The sequence below is a fragment of the Lycium barbarum genome, chromosome 1 (assembly GCF_019175385.1).
Source record: "Lycium barbarum isolate Lr01 chromosome 1, ASM1917538v2, whole genome shotgun sequence".
Taxonomy (NCBI): Eukaryota; Viridiplantae; Streptophyta; class Magnoliopsida; order Solanales; family Solanaceae; genus Lycium; species Lycium barbarum.
The window spans coordinates 68,487,551-68,507,265 of record NC_083337.1 but is presented as its reverse complement, the minus strand read 5'-3'; the positions used below and the strand labels follow the sequence as shown (position 1 = coordinate 68,507,265).

Here is a 19,715-nt window from a genome sequence, read left to right as displayed (position 1 = left end):
CGTGTCCAGTGGGGTCACTTTTATATGTGTGAGGGCCCCATACATATAAATAGTTGACCACCAAGACATTCAGGATTGTCTCACTTCTTTCATTTTCTAGATCATGCAGTTAGAGCAGTACTTTTAGGATGCCTTTCTAACTCGTGAGTGTACGTATTTTTAGAAAATGCATGCGAAAAGGAAATACACCAGAAAGGCTACAGCTACCAGCCAAGGGGCTACTGCGGAAGCAACTCACGAAGAGACCATTCCGACTCAGACAGCAGTCCCCACTGCTCCTACAGCTACACCTCCTAACACTTTGGACATGGACGTTCGAGGAGCCATCTAGCTGCTTACTGACAAGAATCGGCCCCTAGCTCAAGTGCTAGTGGCGGGCCAAATAGTTCAAGAACTCAGGAATTCCTGCAGATGAAACCTCCAACTTTCAGAGGGACGAAGTCTGAGGAGGATCCGCAGAACTATATTGATGGCCTACAGAAAGTGTTTCGTATTATGCATGTCACTGAGATAGAGGCAGCAGAGTTTGGTGCTTTTCAGCTGCAGGATGTTGCTCATATTTGGTATGAGACATGAGAAAAATCTCGAGGGGAGGATTCATCATCTGCTACTTGGGACGAGTTCGTTGACGCTTTCCTTAGCCACTTCATGCCTATCGAGGTTCGGGAAGCAAAGGCTATGGAATTTGAAAGGTTGAGGCAGGGTAACTTGACCGTTCAAGAGTACTATCTCAAATTTATTCGTTGTCCAGATATGCTCCTCACATGGTTCCCGACAGGAGGGCAACGATTAGAAGATAATATGACTATCTCTAAGATCTTGACATTTGTGCAAGGTAATGAAGCTGAACTTAAAGAAGAGAAAACTCTGCAGAAACAAAAGGATAAGGAATTCAACAAGAGGGATAAATCTTCAGGTAACTTTAGTCAGGGAGGAGGTAGGTAGTTCTTTAAGAACAGGTCAGCAGGACCCGCTCCATCTATAGCTAGTGCCCCAGTCCCTAAGTTTCGAAATGACAAGAAGCAGAACTTCAGACCATCGAGTTCATATTCTCAGGCTAGTGTGGGTCAGTCAGCCTATACTATTCCAGCTTGCAGTAAGTGTAGCAAGAGACACTTGGGTGAGTGTCATATGGGTACAGATGCGTGCTATGGTTGCGGCCAGAAGGGCCACATTCAGAAAGATTATCCGTCAACTAGGCAAGGTACTGGACGTAACGTGGCGCAGTCCACAAATTCAGCAGCTCCTCATCACAATCAGGCCCAGCAGGGGTGTGGCACGATAAGGTCCGGCAATAAAGGCGGTGGTCAGAACCGTTTGTATGGATTGACAGGTCGTCAGGATACAGAGGCTAGAGCAGATGTTGTCATATGTACACTCACAGTTTTCACTTTTGAAGTATATGCCCTTATTGACCTAGGATCCACCTTATCTTATGTAACCCCTTTTGTTGCTAAAAAGTTTGGTATTGAACCAGAAAAATTGTATGAACCCTTTGAGGTGTCCACCCCAGTTGGGGAATCAGTCATAGCTAGACGTATTTATAGGGGTTGCCCAGTTTTAGTCTATCACCGCAGAACCATAGCTGATTAAGCGAAATTAGAAATGGTAGACTTTGATGTGATCATGGGTATGGACTGGTTAGCTTCATGTTATGCCACAGTATGTTGTAAAACTAAGGTGGTAAGGTTCGAGTTTCCTAATGAGCCAGTCATAGAAGGGGAGGGTAATTCAGTAGTACCCAGGGGTAGATTTATTTCTTACCTAAAAGCCAGAAAAATGATTTCCAAAGGTTATATCTACCACCTAGTTTGAGTCAAGGATTCAAATGCCCAGACTCCAACTCTCCAGTCCATCCCAGTTGTAAATGAATTTCCAGAGGTCGTTCCCGAAGATCTTCCAGGAGTCCCTCCTGACAGGGAGATTGAATTTGGAATTGATCTACTTCCCGATACTCAGCCGATATCTATTCCGCCATACAGAATGGCTCCAGCAGAGTTAAAAGAGTTAAAAGCCCAGTTGAAAGATCTTCTTGACAAGGGGTTTATTAGGTCCAGTGTTTCGCCTTGGGGTGCGCCATTTTTATTTGTCCGAAAGAAGGATGGTTCCTTACGTATGTGTATAGAGTGTCGTCAGTTGAACAAGGTCACCATTAAGAACAGGTACCCTCTTCCTAGAATAGATGACTTAGTTGACCAACTGCAGGGCGCCCAATGTTATTCCAAGATTGACCTCAGATCAGGCTATCATCAGTTAAAGGTTAAGGAAGTTGATATTCCGAAGACCGCTTTCAAAACCCGTTATGGCCATTTTGAATTTCTTGTTATGTCATTTGGGTTGACAAATGCGCTAGCTGCTTTCATGGATCTTATGAACAGGGTCTTTAAGCCTTATCTCGATTTATTCGTCATTGTCTTCATTGATGATATTTTGGTGTATTCCCGTAATGAGGATGATCATGCAGAACATCTCAGAATAGTGTTACAGACTCTTAAAGATCGCGAACTTTTTGCAAAATTCTCAAAGTGTGAGTTTTGGCTTAAGTCAGTGGCGTTCTTAGGCCATGTGATCTCAGGTGAAGGTGTTAAAGTTGATTCTCAGAAGATTGATGCCGTAAGGAGTTGGCCCAGACCCACCTCAGTTTCTGATAGAAGAAGTTTCTTAGGTCTGGCAGGCTATTATTGACGCTTCGTAAAAGGATTTTCGTTACACCTTGGAAAATTTTCCGTTGATGCACAGTGAATAGACTAACGAAGAGCACGAAGTATATGGTATTTCAATAATTAAGGAATGACATTTGATGACCCTAATTAAGATTTCAAAGACATTCGAGGTAGGGGAGAAAGTTTGCCAAGAGAAGGCAAGGCATACGATATGTATCGAAAAGGATTTACGAGTAACAAGTTAATGATGATTTAATAATGCTTTGGAAAAGAGTTATAACATCCCGTAGATCGTTAATGAGGTGATAAACAAGTGTCAAGAAGGTTCCATAAAGATTGGAGATCAAACGAGTCGACGAGAATGAGTTCGGAAGGACTGGGCATTATACGGCCCAACTTACTGGCCGTATGTTTGGCCATATAATCAGCCCAGATTAGCACCCCTCACTAGACTAAAAGTACGACCAAACATACGGTCAGTATAATTTATACGGACCGTATGTTGGTCCGTGAAATCAAAGCAGGACAGATTTTGTATTATTAATAAGGGGTCCAAGTTTATTTCATTTCATTTCCCCTTCACTCCCCTTCTCTCTAGAAATTTCTCTACACTTCTCCCACAAGAATTCAAGGGATATTAGTGAACAACTTCATAAAACCAAGAGAATCAAGTGTAAGAAACCTATTGATGTGTTGTGATTATGGTTCTGTTATAAATGATGTTAAGAACATGGGATAGACATTGTATATGAATGAATGTAATCGTGTGCTATGACCATGGATATGGATGATTGGAAGTGAATTGAGAAGTAAGGATAATGTATGTGAATAAAGAGTGTTGTTATGCTATTGTGAATGTTATTATTGATGTTTGGGAGTTGATATATGATATGAAGGAAGTCGTATAAATAAAAGAGATGCTGTCCAATTTTCTCTAGCTTTAGTCATGTATGCTAAGCTATCGATTTTCTAATGATAGTATAACTCTAATGAAGGTAGAAACGTGAGCATTGAATGAGAACGTGCAAGTGATAGAATAATTGAACGGAAAGGTATGTAAGGCTAACCCTTCTTTCATAAGTCATGGTTCTTTGGCCAAATATCTAATCTTCTATGAGCCTATGATGTCGTCCAAATGATGCTATCTTCAAAATCTACTAAGCTCATGATTCTCGATATGTTACGATTGTACTAAATTCCTTATATGATGAGTAATCCTCTAAGGATAGATGTAATGAATGACGATAGTAATGATGCTAAAGATACTTATGAGCTTTTATGTATGTGTCTATGTGTGACTATTATGAAACATCGAGCTTATATGGCCGGGTAGAATATATATATATATTGCGCGCACACCACTGTAGTTGGGTACGGATAACCCTGAGCCTTGGTAGGGCCAGGTATGTATACTCACAGAGCCTTTCCATGGCCGGGTATGCGAAACACCGAACCTTTATGGTCGGGTATGCTATGTACATGATATGGATATGTATATGATATAAATATGAGTATAAATACAAATATGCTATGAATACAAAAATGGATACGAATGTAAATGAGTACGGATATGAATACGGATACGGATATGGATATATGTACACAATCACGCATTAGAAATAGAAAGTCCCTATGAAAAGCAAGTAAGTGTTTATGACGATGATACTACTATCTCCCATCCTATGCTATTTCTTATGTTGTCTATTATGCTTTCATAATGATGTTGATCATGCTTTACATACTCAGTACATTCTTCATACTGACGTCTTTTTGTTTGTGGACGCTGCGTCATGCCCGCAGGTGGCTAGGGAGACAGGCTTGATCCATAGCTTTATTACTCAGGGACTACATAGCGGAGCTCCATTTCATTCGGAGCTACAGCTTTTGGTATTTATTCTTTTATGTGCATATTTATGGGCATAGGGGGGTCCTGTCCCGCCTATATGATATGACATACTCTCCTTAGAGGCTCATAGACATGTGTATATGGGTAGATGTGTTTGGCCTTGTCGGCCTATATTTTGGATATCATTTTGTTAGCCTCGTCGGCTTATGTACATTGTTGTGGGCATAGTTGTGATGATGATATAAATGTGTTGTTGCCCAATGGAAATAGTATGAATGAGGAATAAAAGTATGATTTAGCTATGTGGCTCACCTAGATGTAAATGTGAAAGTATGATAAGAGGTGCTCGGGTGGGTTAGTACCGGGTGCCCGTCGCGGCCCTCCAGTCGGGTCGTGACAATTTGCTTCTATCTTTGCTCCGTTGACTAAGTTGACTCAGAAGAAAGTTAATTTCCAATGGTCAGATGTTTGTGAGCGAAGCTTTGAAGAGTTGAAGAAGAGATTGACTTCTGCTCCAGTTTTGACGCTGCCAGAGGGAACTGAAGGGTTCGTTTTTTATTGTGATGCTTCGGGAGTTGGTCTCGGATGTGTCTTAATGCAGCATGGTAAGGTTGTAGCTTATGCATCTCGTTAGCTTAAGGTTCACGAAAAGAATTATCCGACTCATGACCTAGAGTTGGCAGCTGTAGTTTTTGCACTTAAGATATGGGGTCATTATTTGTATGGAGTGCATGTTGATATTTTCACATATCGTAAAAGCCTGCAGTATATCTTCAAGCAAAGGGAGCTGAATCTTAGGCAAATGATATGGCTTGAATTGCTTAAGGATTACGACGTGGATATTCTTTATCATCCGGGGAAAGAGAATGTTGTAGCTGATGCTCTTAGTCGGCGTTCCATGGGGAGTTTAGCCCACATTGATGCAGATAAGAGAGTTATGACCAGGGAAGTTCACCGTTTGGCTAGTCTTGGAGTTCGACTTTCGGACTCCGAGGATGGTGGTGTAGTTGTTTAGAATAGAGCCTTTTCCTCTTTAGTGGTTGAAGTTAAAGAGAAACAGTTTAATGATCCCTACTTGTTGCAGCTGAAAGAGGGGATTCACAAGCATAAGACGATGGGTTTCGAACAAGGGGGAGATGATGGTACCTTGAGGTACCAAGGTAGATTGTGTGTTCCATATATAGATGGCCTCAGAGAGCGAATCATGTCAGAAGCTCACAATTCTAGGTAATCCATTCACCCAGGTTCCACTAAGATGTTTCATGATCTTAAGGAAATTTATTGGTGGAACGATATGAAGAAGAATGTGGCAGATTTTGTAGCTAAGTGTCCAAATTGTCCGCAAGTGAAAGCCGAACACCAGAGGCCTGGTGGCTTGGCTCAGAATATTGATATTCCTGTTTGGAAATAGGAAATGATCAATATGGACTTTGTATCAGGTATACCTCGTTCAGCCAGAAGACATGACTCTATTTGGGTGATCGTTGACCCGCTTACTAAATCGGCGCACTTTTTGCCAGTCAAGACCACAGATTCAGCAGAGGATTATACCAAGTTATATGTTAATGAAATTGTCTGATTGCATGGGACCCTAGTGTCTATTATTTCAGATCGTGGTGCTCAGTTCACAACAAACTTCTGGAAATCCTTTCAGAAAGGATTGGGTACCAAAGTGAACCTCAGCACAGGTTTTCATCCACAAACAGATGGCCAGGCAGAGCGCACTATTCAGACCCTTGAGGACATGTTGAGAGCGTGTGTCCTATATTTCAAGGGTAATTGGGATGACCACTTACCTCTCATCGAGTTTTCCTATAATACAGTTATCATGCTAGCATTGGGATGGCACCGTTTGAAGCTCTGTATGCGCGAAGGTGTAGATCACCAATTGGTTGGTTCGAAGTTGGTGAAGCAGAGTTGTTAGGACCATATTTAGTTTATCAGGCTATGGAGAAAGTCAAGTTAATACAGGAGCGTTTGAAAACGGCTCAGAGTCACCAGAAGTCTTACACAGATGTGAGGCGAAGGGACTTAGAATTTTCAGTTGATGATTAGGTGTTCCTTAAAGTCTCACCCATGAAGGGTGTTATGAGATTTGGCAAGAAAGGGAAGCTCAGTCCCAGATATATTGGACCTTATAGAATTCTGCGAAAGGTCGGTCTAGTAGCCTATGAACTTGAGTTGCCACAAGATTTGGCTGCTGTACATCCCGTGTTTCATGTGTCCATATTGAGAAAGTATGTAGGAAACCCGTCATTGGTTGTTCCTACTGATACTATAACAGTTAAGGATGGTTTGACCTATGAGGAGATCCCCGTAGCCATTCTTGACCGTCAGGTTCACAAGTTGAGAACTAAGGAAGTAGCCTCAGTGAAAGTCCTGTGGAGGAGTCAGAAAGTTGAGGAGGATATGAAGTCCAAGTACCCATTTTTGTTTGAAGAGCAAGCAGAGAACTCTCAAAGTAACTTTCCATAACCCATGCCATGTTATGTATCATGTTTCACGCTCATGTCATGTATCCAGTGCCCATGTTCCATGCCTCAGTATTCACGTTTCCATGTAACCATGTCATGTTAGTTCAGTCTCCATGTTTCATGTCATGTTCCCTTTACGTTCATGTAGTCAAGCCATGTCCAGTCATATTCTTAGCCATGACCTATCATTTGAGGACGAATGATCCCAAGGGGGAGATATTGTAACACCTTGTAGCTTCGGGCGAAGGTTTAACTCATAAGATGATAATATAATGGAACCAATATGAGGGTTATAGGAAGTGTTTTGAAAACTAATCAAGTCATAAGAAATGTCTTTGGGCAAAGCAAAGTTGGAAGCCACTCTACGGGGCATGTTTGCAAGTGAGTTTGTAGAAGGTCTTACTTCCAATGACCATAACCCCTTTATTAATTAGGAATTTGGGAAACCTTCCTAAATGAAAGTTGTATCCCTTTGAAATACCTTTCCAACGGTATATTATGTGGGTCAAGGGGACATCTGTACAAAAAGTTATGGCCATTTTACTGAAGGATTACAGTGCAGTCCGTTCACCGATCATGTTATACGACGCATATAATTTTATACGGACCGTATAACTCGTCCGTACTACATGAAGCTTCAAACCGACGTTCTGTTTTCAGCCATGATAAAATATGGTCATAATATACGGATCGTATAACTTTATACGGACCGTATAATATGTCCATATAACTTCCGCCTCACTTTTGTATAAATTCAAGCCTTGAGTTCTTTTATTTCATTATTCACAATTCCAAGCCCTAGCAACAATCCAAAACATCAAGGTAAGTCAATCCAAATCCTTACAACTCAATTCTAACATATACTCTAATAATCTAAGCAAGAAATCATTGTTCATAAACTAGGGCTTTCAAGAAAACCCATCTCAAGGTTCAAGAATTCAAGATTTTGGAAATCTTTTTCAAAGTTAAAATCTTTAATTCAAGTTTGGAGCATTACCAGGTATGTAGAGTTACTATCTACGTGTGGGAACATCATTGTTCTTCCCCACGCCTCAAAATCCATAAATTATGATTCTCTACTAAAACTAGGGTTTCTATACCATGCGCATGATAACCCTAGGCCCATGTCCATGATTATATTATGTATGAATTACTATTATTCTGTCATTGTGTTCTTAATAACTCCATATGATTATTGAGAATCAGTCCGTAATCCATGAAAACCCATATCTTGTATTCCATGGGTTCTTGCATGCATGTTTTATCTAAAATGATTATTTCATGAATATCCTATATGTCTACAAGTTTTCATGCAACTATATTACATAATTACTTTCATGCTATGAAAATGCTAAATACAAGTTATTTCATGAAACCACGTTTACAAGTTATTTCATGATATCCATGTACAAGCAAGTTATATTCATGAAAACCATGGGCAGCAAATGCCACTTATTTTACATGTTCATGTTTTTGGGAGTTGCATTAATTACCGAGAAGGCTTCAAACAGCCTGAAACTACGTAGCCACCGGAGGATGAGGATTGATCCACCCATGCTTAGGACGATCTCTCACAATGACTGGATCCTTTCATAATATTATTAAATCTCATGTCCCTAGCAAGGTATGAGTGTTCTGCTGGTAGGACGCAAGTATCAGACCATGTTGTCGGTTATATTTATTGCTCTCCCTACTCACGATACTTTACACATGTTATATATGTATATGTACTCATGTTCATGATCTTGTTTCAGCTCAGTCTCTGTTATGTTATTTTCATGTCCCATGTTAATTCTTTCAGTTGCTTTACATACCAGTACATTCAATGTGCTGACGTCCCCTTTTATTGCCAAGGGGCCTGCGTTTCACGATGCAGGTACAGATTTACAGGACGATGCCTCTGCTCATTAGGATCTGCACGTACCAGCTTATTGGCGAGCCCCATCTCATTCGGGGTTTAGGCATTGTCTTTCTTATTTAGTTTTGCATCTAAAGGTATGTTGGGGGCCTTGTCCTAGCAAGTATGTTACGTGTTTCAGACTCATGTTAGAGGTTTCATAGACAAGACAAGTGTCATGTTAGACTTCCGGAGTTGGTTAGCCGGTTTGGCTCATTTATGATATTGTCGGCATTCATGACTTAATCAAGTACTTATGTTTAATATTATTACTTAGTATGTTTTATAAAAGCTCATCATGCACTTCACATTATATTTCCCCTCATGTATGCCTCATGATGATTCAGCAAGCCATGTGGTTCGCTCTGTCACATGCAGTCAGGCACCGAGTGTCGTGTTACGCCCAAGCCATGGTTCGGGGCGTGACAGTATAACTCTCATGCCTAATCCCCTCAATGATACGGACATGCTCCACTATCTCCTGAATGAAGCCCCAGTGGCTACAAGCTGTAGAGCCGATAACTGCAGTTCGGTGTTCAACCCCTTCACGAACCGCCGTATCCTCTCCCCCTCAGTGGGCAGTAACTGAAGAGCATAACAGGACTCATACAAATCAACTGACGAGTTCCCCTGATTAATAGTAGCGAACTCATCCTTCCTTCAATCCCTCAGAGTATGCGGAACATACTTGTCCAGAAATACAGAGTAAAACTGAACCCAAGTCAACGGAGGAGACCCAGCTGGCCTACATTCCACATAAGCCTCCACCAAAGCTTGGCATCATCCAAGAACTGGAAGATCACAAACTCTACCCCGTACTTATACACGGCCTCTATCTTATGGAGCCTCTCGTGACAGTCAATGATGAACTCATATGTGTCCTCCTACTCAGTACCATAAACCACAGGAGGCTTCATTTTAGTGAACCTCCAAAACAGATCATGTTCTTCGCCAGTCATCACTGGCCCTGCAACTGGCCTCGGGAAGGCCTCAAAACCCGAAACCTCTTCTGACTGAGGTGCCACTGCTGCTGCATGCTGAACCCCCGAGCCTGTGCCCTGTCCGGACCTGGGGCCACTACTCTTGCGCCTCTACCTGCTGGACCCGTTGGTATAGCTCCGGTATGTGCTAACCCATGCAACCAATGCAGCACCTGTGCCATAGCGTCTGGTATACCCTGAGCAGCTGTAGCTGCTGGTGGAACTGGTACTGCTGCTGGCTGGGCTGGTGCGGCTGCATCTCCCACTACCTCATTAGGAATCACTGGAGGCACGAGGTCAAACTCGGACGCCGCTCCCAGTTGGGGCCGCCCCTCTTCCACCTCCTTTGCCTCCACCTCTACCTCTAGCTACTGTCGCGCGTGTTCTCGCCATCTGCAAGAGAATGAAGGATACTCAGATACTAATTTGAATCAGCAGATACCAATTGGAATCAAGTTGCACGAAAGAAGAAAGAAAAGAGAGTTTTCCTAGTGTCCGGAGTTTTCCTAGTGTCTGACAGCCTCTCGAAGATAAGTACAGACGTCTTTATACCGATTTACAAGACTCTGCTAGACATGTCCTTGTACGATGAGATCGACGAACCTACAGCTCTGATAATAACTCTGTCACGACCCAATCCGCCATGACTGGCACCCATCTAATTCCTAGAAGGTGAACCAACATACAAGACACACCTATCCATTCAATCCGGTTTTATATTAACCAAGCTAAACAATTATTACTCATTTAACATCAAAAGAACAAAGTAAATCATGCCATCAATGCTGAAATAAGTGCGGAAGTTCTAACTATTACAATCCCCAAAAATCCGAAAGTCATCGTACAGGACTCTAATCTAAAAAAATGTTTAAGAATCTGAAGTCTAACAAATAAGTAATCCATAATGTCCAGAGTACGAAAAGACATCATAGCAAGAAGATCTTCGGGCGGCTTGGCATGGGAAGAAGCTCACCCAAAAATTTGTCAACAAATATCCTGTACGCTAGATGTGAGGATGAGCAACGGTCTCTATATCACAATCTGCACTCAAAGAAAGCAGCAAGGTAGTATCAGTACAAACACTATGTATCGGTAGATATCATAGGCCGACTAAGATTAGTATCATGCATATTTCGTAAAATCAATAGAATAAAACAAGCCAGTTAACAGACATGAATATTAATAAATCACAACGCGTCAACCAAGGACAATCACAATTAAATCACCAGGATGTCAAGCATCATAATCACGTAAGCCACAACGGAAATAAATTTACCACAATAACCTCACTCGCTGTACACACATGCTATTTGATGTCTTAGCTCAGTAGTCATGACCTTCAGGGGATCATGGTGTCCATGTACCACCCGTTCCAGATCCACTCCTCGGACCCGAGCATAACCCTCCGCTCTGGAAAGAACCTCGGACGCGAGACATATTAATGTACCTCTCATTTTCGAAACTATCCTTGGACCACGAGCTCATAATCTAGGTCACATATGTGCCTTTCCATATCTCTTACAGAACAGTGTTTCTTACCTCCTCAATATCATTACTCAACTCATCATTTCATGTCACAATACCATCGAGAAGATTATATTAGCTTCTCATCACAAAACATCCACTGCAAAATCAACGCACATGAATAGTGGCACGAAGCCCACACAATCACTCAATCACAAGTCACATAGGAGCTTAATCACACAATATCATGCATGAAATCTAGACATGCTTTCTCCTATAGAATTCACAAGGCATACAATCAACTAACCAAAGTCTAACTCAAGTAAACCGTAACCCACCTCAAAGTAGAGCGGGAACACGAAGGTTACTCTGCTACAACCTTTCCTTTCCTCAAAGCCTCAATACGTTCACGATCTAAAAATAGAAGGCTCAATGAGTTACATTGCTCAATTCATAAACACCAAAGCAAGAATACCCTTCCCCTTCCCCATTCTAAGGGTGGATGATCTTCTAGGTGATAATAAACCTAGCAAGGCCCCTAGTATTCATTTAGCATCAATTTATACAACATTCTATCAAATATTCCCATTATAAACAGTTTCTATGGCAAAGACACCATTTTTATAGAGCCCTCGGTCTCCAATCACCTAGTTTATGATTCTAAATGTTCAGTTTATGACAAATAGCAACTAATCAATCTATTTAAATGATAACTAAGTGATAATAACCCTAACCCATCAAGTTTAGAAGGTTTATTGACATTCTAGGGTTTCTACTTCACTTTCACCATTAAAGACCCATGAAGGTGATTACAATAATGAAGGGGAAAGGAATGATAGAATGAAAAAGCAATGGAACTTACCTCTTAAGGTTATATTTCCCTAGCTTGAAAATTCTCTCTAGGTGCTTATTGGGAAGTGTGTTTGTTACACCTCAGAATTTTGGGTTGTTGTGGGTGAATAGACTAATGCAAGTTAAGGTGTATATGATGCCCCTACAAGTAAGAAGGGACACTTAGTGATTCTAATTAAGATTCTAAAGATATTTGAGGCGAGAGAAGAAAGCTCGTTGGAGAAAGTTAAGGTAGAAAGTGCCCTACCCTGTGTACCAACGTACCAGCAGGTATTCCCGGTAATTTATGGGGTTAGAAGCTGAACAAATCAAATCGACACAATTGGAACGGATTCAGGAAATTCTGCAGTCATCAGTCACTATCGACGGGCCGTCGACATGACGACGGACCATCACTGTGCACCGTCAATATGTTTTCTGCAGTCGGTGATCGGCAGGCGCAAGTCGACGGACCGTCGACCCGCCGACTGATCGTCGACCCGCTCGTCGAACCGCCTCTCTGGAATATTCCAGTCCCAGCTATAGATAGACTGCCCTTGTTTATAATTTTCAAATTTCACCTTCTCTATAGGTCTTGAAGACTCTAGAATATTCTCCATATCATGTTAGTACATATCCAAGACAAAGCAAGGATTAATCAGCAATAATCAAGGGAAATTAAGTGTATGGGTGCTCATTAGGGTAAATAGAACCTAGAAATTCCTTTGGAATTGATGTTGAGCTTTTCTCCAAGTGGAGTACGTCATCTAAAGACCATTCCTATGTGATCAAAGGTGAGTTTCACATTTAATTCATGTTACTAATAATATTGAGTAGTTGAAAGACTTGGATTATGGAAGAAAGTAGAGTATGAAGTTCAAATCTGAAAATAGTGGTATTATTGAACGTTAACTCGACTTGAATTATAGTTCTTGACATGTTTTGGGTACAATCTTGTGGTGAATAATACAAATGATGTTAAAGGAGTATTATATGAGAATGAACATGGTATTATGTCATGGTTATGGTTATGGGTGACATTGGAAGGGCATTGTAAGAATTGAATAATGTTTAACTTGAAGAAGTTTATTGACTATGATGTCTTGGGTGTTGTTAATGATGTTTGGGAGTTGTTAATTATATGGAGAAAGTTGTAGGAACAAAGGAAATGCTGCCTAATGTTCGTTAGCCTTTTAGTCACTTTAGTCTAGATTTAAGCATGTTCTCAATGAGCTAATTTTGTACGGATTCTCTTGAATGTAGAATCGCGAGCTTGGAAGAAGAATTCTTAGTCATTACAAAGACATAAAGGTATGTAAGGCTAGTTCCCTTCTTTCAAAGGCATGAATTCTATATTATGATTTCTTTTCTATACTCTCATGACCTACTTACATTCCAAACGATGAGAATTAAAGATTCTTAAGAGCTTTTTATAAGATATGTTCTATGGTAGTGATGATGATAATGATGCTTTCATGAGCTTGATAATCCTATGTTTATGATTTCATTGATGTTATTCCTTGTTATTGCCTCACCTCATAATATTAGTTCATTCAAGGCGAGGCGTAGCGATGACGATGGTGCCATAATATAATCAGAGGTTCCTGACCTTATTCACTCCGATATGATTGTAGCTTTGATTAGGCTCACATGTGTGCTTATTTTATATATGATGACACGACGCCTATACGACCGGGCAGCAGCACTACACTGGGCGTAGTGGGTGGTTTACGGATAATGATAATAACACCGTGTCTATATGGTATGGGCAGCACCACTAGTGGGCTGCGTGAGATGACTATCCCGGACGCGGGATACCCGGACGCGGGATACCCGGACGCGGGATACCCGGACCCGGGCTAGTGATGACATATGACTCAGACAGCTTACTTATATCTGTATATATGTGTTATGATCTGGTTTTAAAGGTAAAAGTGAGCATGCATGATTCTGCCTCAAAAGGCAAGCAGTTACAGTTATCTTTTCTTCTTATGCTTTCTATATTTCCTTATTATGTTTCTATATATTCCTTACATACTCGGTACATTGTTCGTACTGACGTCCTTTTCTTTATGGACGCTGTGTTCATGCCCACAGGTAGACAAGGAGATGGTGCAGATGCTTAAGAGCTTACTCAGCAGTTGTACAGGAGCACCCCATTACTCCGGAGGTGCAACCTATTGGTATATTTTTTTGTGTACATATTTTGGGCATGGCGGGTCCTGTCCTATCCTTATGACTTCAGTATTCCGGTTAGAGGGTCGTAGATACTTATTTGTGGGCAATAGATGTTATGAGACTTCTTTAGCCTATACTTTGTATATCATTTTGTAGCCTTATGGGCCTATGTATGCACCCATGTTTTGAGAGATATTTGGAGATTGTTTCATGATGAGTCTGGTGTTGAGAATGATGTATGTTCAGGCTGAGTATGATAGACAGCATGATGAGTGGTGCTTGGTAGTCAGCTCCGGGTACCCATCATGTCCCACTAGTTGGGTCGTGACAAAAGTGGTATCATATGTTCAGGCTGAGTATAATAGACAGCATGATGGGTGGTGCTCGGTAGTCAACTCCGGGTACCCGTCATGGCCCACTAGTTGGGTCGTGACAGTGTTGGTGTATTATGAATGAAAATATGAGATTAAGTCATTAAAACACGATTTCTGCCTCCCCGTCGACCGCTGTGGTAGTCGTTTCGCCGCTGCAGTGGTCCCGCTATAGCGGCCAAGCCATCGCTATAGCGGACCCAACATATATCCGCTCATCGCTATAGCGGTCAATACCCCGCTATAGCAGTATTGCCGTAGCGGGCAATCGCCCGACACAGCGGCCCCTGGAGAACATGGCTGGCCTCTGGGAGCGGTCAGCCCATCGCTACAGCGGTATCACCGCAGCGGTACTCCTACTGCTACAGCGGCTAATTTTGGGCAGTGAGCTCGATTTTGTCCAGTTTTCCCCCTTATCACCCCACATTTCATCCTAGGGCTCAAAAACACAACACAAAATATGCACACATTACAAAGACATAAAGGTATGTAAGGCTAGTTCCCTTCTTTCAAAGGCATGAATTCTATATTATGATTTCTTTTCTATACTCTCATGACCTATATTATGTTCTATGATAGTGATGATGATAATGATGCTTTCATGAGCTTGATAATCCTATGTTTATGATTTCATTGATGTTATTCCTTGTTATTGCCTCACCTCATAATATTAGTTCATTCAAGGCGAGGCGTAGCGATGACGATGGTGCCATAATATAATCAGAGGTTCCTGACCTTACATCACTCCGATATGATTGTAGCTTTGATTAGGCTCACATGTGTGCTTATTTTATATATGATGACACGGCGCCTATACGACCGGGCAACAGCACTACACTGGGCGTAGTGGGTGGTTTACGGATAATGATAATAACACCGTGTCTATATGGTATGGGCAGCACCACTAGTGGGCTGCGTGAGATGACTATCCCGGACGCGGGATACCCGGACGCGGAATACCCGGACCCGGGCTAGTGATGACATATGACTCAGACAGCTTACTTATATCTGTATATATGTGTTATGATCTGGTTTTAAAGGTAAAAGTGAGCATGCATGATTCTGCCTCAAGAGGCAAGCAGTTACAGTTATCTTTTCTTCTTATGCTTTCTATATTTCCTTATTATGTTTCTATATATTCCTTACATACTCAGTACATTGTTCGTACTGACGTCCTTTTCTTTATGGACGCTGTGTTCATGCCCACAGGTAGACAAGGAGATGGTGCAGATGCTTAAGAGCTTACTCAGCAGTTGTACAGGAGCACCCCACTACTCCGGAGGTGCAACCTATTGGTATATTTTTTTGTGTACATATTTTGGGCATGGCGGGTCCTGTCCTATCCTTATGACTTCAGTATTCCGGTTAGAGGGTCGTAGATACTTATTTGTGGGCAATAGATGTTATGAGATTTCTTTAGCCTATACTTTGTATATCATTTTGTAGCCTTATGGGCCTATGTATGCACCCATGTTTTGAGAGATATTTGGAGATTGTTTCATGATGAGTCTGGTGTTGAGAATGATGTATGTTTAGGCTGAGTATGATAGACAGCATGATGAGTGGTGCTTGGTAGTCAGCTCCGGGTACCCGTCATGTCCCACTAGTTGGGTCGTGACAAAAGTGGTATCATATGTTCAGGCTGAGTATAATAGACAGCATGATGGGTGGTGCTCGGTAGTCAACTCCGGGTACCCGTCATGGCCCACTAGTTGGGTCGTGACAGTGTTGGTGTATTATGAATGAAAATATGAGATTAAGTCATTAAAACACGATTTCTGCCTCCCCGTCGACCGCTATGGTAGTCGTTTCGCCGTTGCAGTGGTCCCACTATAGCGGCCAAGCCATCGCTATAGCGGACCCAACATATATCCGCTCATCGCTATAGCGGTCAATACCCCGCTATAGTAGTATTGCCATAGCGGGCAATCGCCCGACACAGCGGCCCCTGGAGAACATGGCTGGCCTCTGGGAGCGGTCAGCCCATCGCTACAGCGGTACTCCTACTGCTACAGCGGCTAATTTTGGGCAGTGAGCTCGATTTTGTCTAGTTTTCCCCCTTATCACCCCACATTTCATCCTAGGGCTCAAAAACACAACACAAAATATGCACACATTACAAAGACATAAAGGTATGTAAGGCTAGTTCCCTTCTTTCAAAGGCATGAATTCTATATTATGATTTCTTTTCTATACTATCATGACCTACTTACATTCCAAAAGATGAGAATTAAAGATTCTTAAGAGCTTTTTATAAGATATGTTCTATGATAGTGATGATGATAATGATGCTTTCATGAGCTTGATAATCCTATGTTTATGATTTCATTGATGTTATTCCTTGCTATTGCCTCACCTCATAATATTAGTTCATTCAAGGCGAGGCGTAGCGATGACGATGGTGCCATAATATAATCAGAGGTTCCTGACCTTACATCACTCCGATATGATTGTAGCTTTGATTAGGCTCACATGTGTGCTTATTTTATATATGATGACACGGCGCCTATACGACCGGGCAGCAGCACTACACTGGGCGTAGTGGGTGGTTTACGGATAATGATAATAACACCGTGTCTATATGGTATGGGCAGCACCACTAGTGGGCTGCGTGAGATGACTATCCCGGACGCGGGATACCCGGACCCGGGCTAGTGATGACATATGACTCAGACAACTTACTTATATCTGTATATATGTGTTATGATCTGGTTTTAAAGGTAAAAGTGAGCATGCATGATTCTGCCTCAAGAGGCAAGCAGTTACAATTATCTTTTCTTCTTATGCTTTCTATATTTCCTTATTATGTTTCTATATATTCCTTACATACTCAGTACATTGTTCGTACTGACGTCCTTTTCTTTATGGACGCTGTGTTCATGCCCACAGGTAGACAAGGAGATGGTGCAGATGCTTAAGAGCTTACTCAGCAGTTGTACAGGAGCACCCCACTACTCCGGAGGTGCAACCTATTGGTATATTTTTTTGTGTACATATTTTGGGCATGGCGGGTCCTGTCCTATCCTTATGACTTCAGTATTCCGGTTAGAGGGTCGTAGATACTTATTTGTGGGCAATAGATGTTATGAGACTTCTTTAGCCTATACTTTGTATATCATTTTGTAGCCTTATGGGCCTATGTATGCACCCATGTTTTGAGAGATATTTGGAGATTGTTTCATGATGAGTCTGGTGTTGAGAATGATGTATGTTTAGGCTGAGTATGATAGACAGCATGATGAGTGGTGCTTGGTAGTCAGCTCCGGGTACCCGTCATGTCCCACTAGTTGGGTCGTGACAAAAGTGGTATCATATGTTCAGGCTGAGTATAATAGACAGCATGATGGGTGGTGCTCGGTAGTCAACTCCGGGTACCCGTCATGGCCCACTAGTTGGGTCGTGACAGTGTTGGTGTATTATGAATGAAAATATGAGATTAAGTCATTAAAACACGATTTCTGCCTCCCCGTCGACCGCTGTGGTAGTCGTTTCGCCGCTGCAGTGGTCCCGCTATAGCGGCCAAGCCATCGCTATAGCGGACCCAACATATATCCGCTCATCGCTATAGCGGTCAATACCCCGCTATAGCAGTATTGCCGTAGCGGGCAATCGCCCGACACAGCGGCCCCTGGAGAACATGGCTGGCCTCTGGGAGCGGTCAGCCCATCGCTACAGCGGTATCACCGCAGCGGTACTCCTACTGCTACAGCGGCTAATTTTGGGCAGTGAGCTCGATTTTGTCCAGTTTTCCCCCTTATCACCCCACATTTCATCCTAGGGCTCAAAAACACAACACAAAATATGCACACATACAAAACAATGCCCTACGAATCCACCCGCGGCCTCAGAATTTGCAACGGAGTCCTAATTTCCCATAATGACCGAAAGGGTCGTTACACTTTACCTGTTGCTTTTGAAAGTTTTCAGCACCATTTGAATTACTCCATTAAAATCCTGGATGTTTCTTTTCTAATGGACTACCAAAAGAGTATGTCTTATATCCCAAGACATTAACCTGCTCATCACTTTAGTTGGTTGCTTGACATTTGTGGTTTAGGTGATTCCCTCCACATATGTCACAAGCTTCAGATTGACTCGATTGCTGTGTATTCATATGAAAAGTTTCAAACTTTTGTGCCAAAGAAACAATTGGTTGTGTTAGTGTATTTAAAACATCTGCTTGATTTATAGTAGCAGCTTGCTTGATGGTTACACGATCAGATGGCCATTGAATGACATTTTCAGAGATTTCGTTCATCATTTGTAAAGCTTCCTTTATAGTTTTTCCCATGATGGAACCTCCTGCAGCTATCACATTTCTAGAAGAAGGTTTTAACCCATGATAAAAAAAAAAATACAATTGCATATGTTCAGGAATGTCATGACGTGGACATTTTCTTAGCATTATTTTTAATCTTTCCCAAGCCTGGTAAACTGACTCAGTGTCAGTCTGCAAGAAATTAGTAATATCTTGTCTTAACTTTTTGGTTTTAGTAGGGGAAAAATATTTATTTAAAACCTTTTGAGTCATCTGGTCCTGTGTGGTAATAGACCCTTGAGGCAAACTTCGCAACCAAGTCTTGGTATCTCCTTTTAAAGAAAAAGAAAATAGCCTTAATTTGATTTCTTCGGGAGACACTCCATTATATTTAGTTGTTTCAACTAATTCTAAGAAATCAATCAAATGACTATGTGGATCTTCACTTGCATTGCCAGTGAAGGCACAAGATTGTTGAATTGTTTGAATCAAACCTGTCTTGATTTCAAAGTTGTTGGCTGCCACTGGGGGGTTTCCTGACACTAGATTCACAATTAAAACGGTCTGGTCTACCATAATCCCTTAGTATTCTGTTTGCTGGTCTTGGTACCACTTCATCAAATTGATCTTCTATATGGACTAGTGGTGGGACTCCCTATTGATTGATGTTATCTTCTAATCAGAGTTCCATTTTCTCACAAGTTATGCTTTGAGACAATGTTTGTTCTTTCCTGCGAAAATTCAAAGATCTTT

The 19,715-nt window shown here is 41.7% G+C and overlaps 1 non-coding gene across 1 annotated transcript; it reads left to right on the top strand.

Moving 5' to 3' along the window:
- Positions 1–19,080: 19,080 nt before the first annotated feature.
- On the top strand, positions 19,081–19,187 carry LOC132619265 (small nucleolar RNA R71). Its single transcript, XR_009574639.1, has one exon. It is a non-coding gene; the product is annotated as a small nucleolar RNA R71 (small nucleolar RNA).
- The last annotated feature ends 528 nt before the right edge of the window (positions 19,188–19,715 follow it).